Source organism: Chelon labrosus, assembly GCF_963514085.1.
Source record: "Chelon labrosus genome assembly, chromosome: 20".
Lineage (NCBI taxonomy): Eukaryota > Metazoa > Chordata > Actinopteri > Mugiliformes > Mugilidae > Chelon > Chelon labrosus.
The window spans coordinates 16,964,088-16,973,944 of record NC_140353.1 but is presented as its reverse complement, the minus strand read 5'-3'; positions in this window follow the sequence as shown (position 1 = coordinate 16,973,944).

The following is a 9,857-nucleotide window of genomic DNA, read 5'->3' as shown; positions in this document are numbered from 1 at the left end:
GAAGGAGAATGGAAAAATAAATTTATTTTTTTGAGAATAAGCCACTTGTTCTTTCAATGCAGAAAAAACATCACGCTCAATTTTGATCCGGAGCACTTTCTCTAATCCAGATTGGAAGCAGTTTTTATTTGGAATACCTTCAGTCCTTTAGGCAATATGACCATGTCATCATTGCATGGCAACTGGTAGTGTTTTTTTTATGCAAATTAAAAAAATGACATGTAAATACATTCTGTAAAATCGGTATCTCACTTTTTTTGAGATAATTTCAGAAAAACTAATGCAAATATGTGCCTTTCATGCCTGCATTACAGATATGGCCATTCTCAATGCTTGATACTACTGTGAAAGTTGACATTGGTATTGATTAAACATACATAGGTGGGTGTAGACTCTTCACACTTTGTGTTTCTAATGGGAAACTCAAGGTTATTTGTCTCTTTATCAGATGTGAAGACTCTGCTGTCTTTCATCGCAATAATAGCATGTCAGCTAAAGTGTAACAATCGAATCACTCCTTCTGGTTCAATTGGAGACCAAGGGGCTCCGTGACGGCTTGACTGCAGGTTTGTTTAATTTCAGGTGAAAACAAAATGTGCAATTGTCACTGCAAGGAAACCTAAGAAGTTGTGTTCTGTCTTTTTTTTTTTTTCATTTTTGAATGAAACATTTCTGCAGATACATAGGTTCAAGAGAAACCCTGTGCTGTAGGTCAGCAGTTGCTCATTGCCCAAGCAACATGTCTTAACTTCCTTTAACTGCAGTGTAGCACCATGAATGAGCACAACAATAACAAGCACAACAACATGTGAATGCATTTTGTTTCCTGTGACTGCTATGACTCACTATGCGCCCATAGAGCTCTATATCCATATATATATGTATATGTACTATATGTAACAAAAGGTCAAGGTCTGATATAATGCAGTTTTGTTGCATGTACAAATAACGTAGACGTATCCTGCTGGCTGTTTGACAACACAGCAACATGTCAGTATGGATATAACAGAAGAGAGACACATCTCACACCAGCTTTTCTCCATTAAGAATAAGAAGTAAAAGTATTTTGCTTTCTGCGTATTTTTAGTTTTATCACATAAGCTAGGGCACTGCAAAGAAAGACTGAGATGTACAGTGATGCTCAGTCTTTTGGATGCAGTCCATCCATTGTTCAAAATATAAATAAATACAGCATATCTTGTGGCTGCATTGTGGCTCACCATTGTTACAGAAATTGTCTCTTGTGCTCTAGAGATCCCCATGTTTGATTGCTGAACAGAGTTGCAAATCACTAGAGCACACTAGAGCTGGAAAGATTAGTCACTTAAATGACAGAAGTTTGATAATCAGTCTGTCAGTCAGCTGAGTCATTCTTAAAGCAGAAATGTCAGGATCCTTGTTGCCAAATTAAAATTTCTGCTTTTAGCTCTCAGTCTTTAACGATGATAAGCTTAAATATCTGTCCGTTTTGGACAAGGTGAGTCGTTACGGTATTCTCGTGAACACAATATGTCAAGAACACCTTGATGGACAGATCTGAAAGTTCACTTGGACACAAGAATGAACTGATTAGAACTGTGGGGTCAAAGGTCATCGTGACTTCAAACAGTTTTGGCTATGACTCAATACGTCATAGCCTATGGCAAAATCTCACGCAATTCACTAAACAGGAGTCCACCATGTTCACTTCCACTCCCTCGAGCTTGGCTCTTGTTCCTTGTTAGTCCATCACAAGCTCATTAGTTTTTGTGATACTGAGCTTCACGTGGTTGTCGTTACACCACGCAATGAAGCTCTCTGTGTTTCTTCTGTACCCCACTGGAAATTTTGCACCGGCATCACACGTCTTCCATTCTTCTCCTGGGTAGCCTCTGCCATTGTTAGCATTTATACTTGCGTGTTGGTGTGTCTACATCGTTCTGCAACTACGCCACATTGGGCTACGGCACTACTGTAGATCTAACGCAGAACCATAAATCTGGCTTAAACTGCAATATGACCGGCAGAGGCTTAAAACCCCAAGGTGGTAAGTTTGATTTATTTATTTTTTTCTTACAAACCAGGGCACTAATGAGATGCTACAACAAAATGTGAGCATGCTACAACAAGTGAGTTTTGAGTATGGAAGCCAATTACTCAGTCTTCAGTCCACATCAACTCAGCCCATTCTCCTCCACAGTTTCTGCCATGAGTGTCTTGAAAGTTGAGAGCAGGGTCTTGCTCCCACATAAGCCAGATTGACCAGCTTTTTGTCCAGACGGCTTCCAATAACAAGGGGTCGGCGTTCACACTGGCGCCCTGGATTTAATTGTCATGCATGTGTTTAAATTGCCGGTCCAAGACACTTGTGTTGTTAGTGGAAGAGGAATGGTGGAGTTCTCCCCACGTAACGCTTGGTTTCACACGTACCGTGTATAAATAATCAGAACACATCTGGAACAATGGCTTCCCTTTGAAAAGTCTGTCAATCCTCTCTGCCTCCATGTGCTTTTAAAATGACTATTATGCTTTTTATTATCATGCATCAACAATAGTATGGTTTGCTCTCGGATGTTTGTGTAATATATTTCTGCTTGCTGGACAAACCGAGGCTCTTGAGTGTGCGGCTTCCATTCTCTCTTACCCTACTTTTATTTTTATCAGTGAATAATCATTTAAAGCAAGGTCATTTTGATCTTCTGCCTCAATAGGCCTCAATTAAATATTCATTCATTCTGATGTGGCCTCTTCGGCAGCTTCTTTGGTATGTGTGTTAAAGAGACAAAAGGCTTTGCTTTTGATTACACAAGCTTGGGCTTTTTCAAAGAGATCCGCCACCATTATATAGAGTTAAACAATCTTGTCCACTGATCAACAGTTTTTGGTAAAATGTTTACTTTGGCAAGGATTAGTGATTTCGTCCTTGAATGCTGAAACAGAAACAGTTATTTCTTTAACAGTATTCTGTTTGAAAAGGTTAATTGAGCCGTGTCTCCGAGGCTTTTGTTTCGTGTTCCAGATTCGACTACTACGTCTTGAATTCAGCTATTTATCCGCAAATACATCTCATTTGATTACCTATTGACAAGAATATAATCTGGATTTATTCAGTCTGCGATCATCACAACATCGGAGCAGTATATAATATAACCATTATATTTACCATTTACCAGCATTTTTTTTTATTTATTATTTTTTTATTTTTTTGCCAAATTAGCATTGTATTACACCTGGGCGTTTGCTCATTCATTGACGGCAGAGCATTAATCATAGACTGTTGTTCATCCTTGACTTTTAAATAAAGTTTTCACTTTAACTACTTCTCAGTATTACTTTGTTAACCTCAACTTGAAAAGCCATATCTGAGACTGCGTACAGTGGGGACTGTGCAGAGGGTTAACTTCTCCAGAGTTGCCAGATACAGCTGATGGTTTCCAAAGTTCAAAAAGTTCAAAAGCCGCCAAAACGCTCACAAAACCGCACAAAATATCAGATTGATATTTTGATTAGTACTTTAAACCACCCAGATTGCTTACGCTAGTGTAGTCTATCATGACAAGAAAAAATGCGGTCGAAGCATATGAATCATCCAGCAGAAAACCACCACAACTACTGATGATGGAGACTCCATACTCTTTAGAGAGTGGCACAAGCAGTGCGCATTCAGTAAACGCATGCGCAAACACAAACACTGTCTTGGTAGGAGTAAATGCATGTTAAGTAAATTTTGTTCATCCGCCCCACTCTACCCTCAAAATAAAAACCACAGGTTTATGTCAGTGGTATGTCTCATATATTGAAAGCAACTGTTAAAAGTTGCTAAGTTCACATGCTAATTTCTGCTACAATATTCCAAGTTGTGTGCTATGTCTGCAGTTTGTTTAAATGCCGCACAACATTTACATATATTTTATTTAAATATCTGAAAAAAAGTGGTGTCTGTAGAAGATGTACTACCTCTGCTGACAATCTAGTGAGCTATTAAATGTACACATATGGGCCTAATGAATGAGGGAATGGGGCTGCGAGTCCTGGACCTTGAAACCGCAGCAGCAAAGTGGAATTCAAACGTCTTTAATTATATTATTTACTCTTGTGCTTTTCCTACTTTGACAAGTCAAAATGTCTTTTGCCAAACAAAAAAGGTCTCTTCCGTGGTAATTAGCTTTAAGGCACCATGGCCACTTGCAAGGCTCCAGAATCTTAAGCCTTATAGAAGAAGAACCGCCTCGCAATTGTACGCCTCCGTCAGCCGGTGAAGTTGCACTTTACATGCATGTCTGTCCATACTCATTATGTAGACAAATATTGAAGACATTGAATGACTTGATGACTTAAGTGTCTATAAAATAAATGTTTAAAAAAAAGTCTTTTTCGCTCAGCTTTATGAAGTTACAACAAACTTGACCTTTTTAATATTAAATTCAATCATTTTATCCTTTTAGACATTGATTTGAGATGTTGTCATATGTAGGAGGGTCATCACTTTAAATTTAACCTTTTACTGCCAAAATGTAATAAGTTCTTGAGTCCAAATGAATGATTTTACCAAATTTGAACGAATCGTCTCCATGTGTTCTTGAGGTATCCTGTAAATTCAATCAACCCTAAGAAATGTACCCGTACAGATGGAGAACCCGGAAACATACAGTAATGGCCCTGGCCTCAGCTAGCACATAAAAACTGCTGAAAACACTATATATATATGTATAAATATATATATTACAGGACATGGACAACAAACAGGTGCCATAGACATGGTACAGAACATGTACAAAACAGGCAGTTGTGTGTGTAAGGGTGTACTGTGTTGTGTTGGTGCATACTGAATCTGGAAAGAGGTATATGTATGTACAGGACGAAAAGAGAGAAAGAAAAAAAATGAATAAATGCATGAAAAAGAGACAAAAAGAAAAAAAGAACATAGCTAATTAGGTATTCTGTGATATATGTGGTGTTAATAGTATACCAGTAATAAATACAGTGTTAATGAAATAACAGTGACAGTTTATATGAACACAGGTGGGTAATGGATGTCTTGTGCGGTATGCAAACACACACACAAGGAAACAAACATACAAAAGAGTATAATATTAAAGATTAAACTAAGGGAATAGGGAATAAGTGCGATCGGGGGCCCCAGAGTGGCGCCACAGGGTTAGGTCATGGAGGCAGTGTTTTGTTTTTATTGTGTGTTTGTTTTTTCGTGACTGATCATCATCACTTTAAGCTCTGAAGTGTCACTGGAGATTCTTTTGAGATTTCAGTAATTTCTCAGGTTTTTTCTCCTACCTTGTTTTAAATATCTTGTTCAAAATAAAATAAAAGCGTTGGGCCAGATGATACACATAACGTAGTTATGTGTATCAACGTAGTGTCATCAACAATGCTACCGTTACAGGAGATCTTAGCATGCTCATTAAATGCTGAATCTGAAATAGTATAGTGTAAAATGCACAAAACAAAAGAAAATGTATTATTATTCAGAAACTGAAGTTGGCCATTGTTCCAGGTGGTTGCATAAAGTTTCGAACAAATGCGAGCGCTCTGGTAAATCTTATTATACCTTTGCACAATATAGAACATATCTCCAGCCCTGCCATTATATTTATCACTTGATTCAGCAAGTATCTGAGAGCGCAGTGGGTGAACAATAGGTCCAAGGATGATTTGCACATGAATGCTGTCTGTGAATGAGAGTGGGTTACAGAGGAAGGCTGTCTCTCCGTAGTCGGGGCAGGAAGGTTTGCTCCCCTCTGCCCCCACTCCAAAGGCCAGGTGAGATTCTCTGACACAAAGGGGCAAGTGAAAATCTGTTCAGCATGGACGCCTGAAACCTTTATTATGATGATGCTTTGGGTAGGATTTCAGCAGGCATATATAAAAGCACCGAGCTGGTCCCAATCCGCAGCTGGATACCACGTCTTTATGGACTGATGTTATATGTCCATCACGCGTTCATCCTCTGATTACAAGACTATATTTTCCATATAGTATTACACCAAATGTTTCATAGTTTATATTTCTGTGTGAACTGGGATAAAGCTTGAAGTCCCTCTGCACTGAGGCTGTTCACAATATGTTGTTAAAATATTACTTGTCCTATTTTCCTATTATTCCCCACTGAGAAAACTTTGTATTTTAATTTTTTTTAGTATTGTCGGCAGATATGACACGACAAGTGCACAGAAATAATTAATATATAATTATTTTTGACAAGAATAAGGATGTCAACAAACTGGTATCTTTGTTAATTAGGTTGAGACATAGTGGTATGACTAGTTTTATCGCAGTTGCAATCATTTGGTGAGCGGACCCTTTGTTTTTCCGGCAGCACCCGTTCTCCTTGGTGCACTTGTGTTCAAGGTACTTGGCAGTACTCCGAGCATCTTAGAGAACTAAGCCACAGTTCTTCTGTGGATTCAGTCTCACTCATTTTCTTTTGTCTTTTTCATGTAATCTCAGCCTGACTCGGTAGTCTTGAGATCTGGCCTCTGTTGGGGTCAGGCCATCTGTTTCAGGACTCCTTGTTGTCCAGGTCACTGAGGATAGTTCTTCATAACTGGTTGTTGCAGCATGAATGTGTGAGCCCTTTATGACAGTGGACAAGAAGCTACACATCTACCTAAAACCTTTGCACAATACTGTACCCCTATACCCCTAACTAGTTCTCCAATATTGAAGTCAGGTATGTCACTATCTGTTACATTACAAGCCTATATGGACCACTGATGAAAGTATTACAATGCTTATATACTACATTTACATTATCATGAAGCATGTGTTTCTCATGAAAGTTACAGAAAAAAAAAAATGCTTTAGGAAATAACTAATGTAATCTCTTACATGCTACAGTTTCCCATTAAAAACACAATTGGTGCACATGAAATAGTCACGGGAAATAAAGTGTCAGTGAGCTTAACCAACAAGCAATCGTTTGTTGTCATTTTTAGTAATGAATGGAAGAAGCTGCCACACTGAGCCATTAGATGAGGAGCTTCGGGTGAAAGGCTGCACACCTTCAGCTTCTCAAGGTCTCTCAGAGTAACCAACTGGTAACCAAGGTAACCGACTCCAACCCTGTCTCTGTGCCCTGCCAGCCATTCACCCCACTCATGCAAATGTGACTACCAAATATGACTCTTTTACCAACCAATTCAGAGATTCAAAGAAGCTCATTGTAAAATATGCAAAAGCTATCGGACGCTCAGCTGACCTTGTGTGAACACAGTGTTCATCATGCATGTCAGTTTTGACAATGAAGATGTGTTGCTTTGACAGTATGCTGTCTGAAACACCTGTTTCTGCCTCAGTCAGCGTCATAGTCACCAATTCCCGAGAGCAAGGATGCAGAAATCGTATGCAGTTGTGTCAAAACACGCCATTAAAGAAAATTTTCTATCATTATCATAATTATTGGATGATTAGCCTCGGTTCTGGCTTTCAGTACTGTATTTGAAACATCTATACAGTTCTGTTTAGTTCTGAAATATTTGCACATATTGGTGTAGCTATTAACTTGTTTACTGTAAGGTAAATAACCAAAGGAGTAAGAGTTCATGGGTCACATTATTAGAGTGAACATGAGCAATGTGTCCCAGTTTTATTCCTGCATCTAGTCCATTTCTGTCATCCCTAGGCTGAGGACCAGCCATTTTGAGCTATAATGAAGAGACCCAAACTGGAGTTGTGGTCAGAGAGCTCCAAATCAAGATTGCCAGATTCCTGCTCGAGATGCTTCAAATCACATTATAATTAACCGCATTTAGGATGGAGAGCAGAGAGTCCCTGCTTAGAGCTATTCCCATGGTTCCGTCTCTCTTCCTCTCCCTCAAATACTCTTCTTCTGTCACTCTCTTCCTCCGTCCCCGTCTCTGGCTGTCCCTATTTTCAGTTGGGGTAATTAATATGGAAAGATGGAAAGGCATCATATTCTACAAATTCCTATGAGATTGGCTTGCAAAAGCTGTTAAAGCCAAGTAGGCAAATTAGTATTCATGCAGGTTTTCCTGTTGCAAGTCATTTTTCCCTGTGGGACCAAGTAGTAGATTGGGTAGACAGGCAAAGCTCATCCTTGATTATGTGAGCAGAATGCCACCACAGAGCCGAAGCACGGCAGAAAAAAAAAAAAAAAAGAAAATTCCTTAGGCAGTAAATCAATTTCTGTGACCTGCTAAATGTAATTGACTACACTCTAATTCTTTAACCCTGTGTATGAGCGAGAAAACACATCCTGAGGTAGAATGATTATCAGCTATTATACAAATCCATGGTTTCTGTATCAGTTAATAACCATTTACAGCAAAATTATACATACGCCATGATTCGGGGACAATAAACAATTGCTTTAATGCACTAGTCATGTCTTTGTTTAGTCAATCAACTGGATCTCGGAAAAAAACGGCTATTATTCCAAATGGGAAAATGGCTTAGTAAAGAGTTTTGCGCTTTTAGATGCATGGAAATTTGTATGTAAATTGAGATGTTAATATTTCGGCTTGTGCTGAATGCCTGATATGGCCTTTAATGTTATGCTTCATACACCATAGGATTCGCTGGGAAATGTTTGATGCTGGTACGCTACATAAAATGCTATTATGATTGTGGATCCACATTTCTGTGGTCACAGAGTCTTTGCACTGCATAGATGAATTATTACTTAACCATTAAATATTTATTTGAAAACAGACAATGCAGCATTTTGTGGATGTTTATTGTTAGAAGAAAAAGGAAGAAGTGCATTCGTTATAGTTCAGACCCTATAATAAAGAAGATTTGTACATATCCCTGGCCTCAGCTTGACCAGTTGCTAGCCGGCCCAGGACATGAGCTCTGACTTAGGCCAGATTAATTAGTAGTCCGTCCTCTTCAGTTCGTTCCCCATCCCTATTAGACCCAGCTCAGCAATCTGTTGGAAGGTAATTTGGTGCATGCACACAGGGCGCCGCATTGACACCTTATGCTTCGTGATTGAAGGCAATCTCCTGGGGACAGCGCTAAATTTATTCATGGTACGCTCTCCCATAGCCACTAGAGACGTGTCTGTACCCGCCTGCAACACATCCACAGATTTCCTGCTCTGCATCTCTCCCCGAATGCACAAATAATACTAAATGATCTGAGGGAGTTGTTGCAGTGTCTTATATTCCTACGCATGCAGGGAACCCGTGATCTCTGGGTGAATGAGTCGCCTTTGCTCCGCATGTGATTCTCTGAAATGAAGACAATGCATAATGTCAGGCTAGCGAATGTTATTGCATTTACAAGTCTTCACCCTCGCAACCTCCTACACTCTTCCTTTCTCCCAGGGGAATTCACATGTTAACAAACTTACCCGAGCAGGTGCTCACACATGACCACGCTCGGTGCAGCCGGGTCACAGAAAGTGACATTAATGTAATTCCTTGTTGATGACTGAAATCTGTTGATAATAGAGATGTTAGCAAAGGTGATCAAAGCAGATTAGCCCAAGACACAGCAGGGAGATTGGTTGGACTCCCCGTCATTAACACAGGCTGTTATCTTGAAGCCGGCACGCTCACTAGTCCTCACAAGGGGAATACCGGGTCAGCCATTAACATGGAGTAGAAATGCTAATGCTCAACTTGAATCAACAGACCCCTGACTGCCTGCCACCGTTTATTTACTGCTGGGGTTTCAAAGGCGTTATTAGCCGGTGACACAAACAGGTGAACTGCGGCTCTGCTATGCTTTGCCAGTTGCTTTAGGGGGCAACAAGGTCACTTACAACATAACCGAGGAATGGCCTTGTGTCATGAGGCGCATACTCCATAAAATAGATGTGTGGCTGAAGCATAACATCGCGTGTCGCCCTCTCATGTGGCACATTTAACCTAGGGCATAACAAACATTACAAT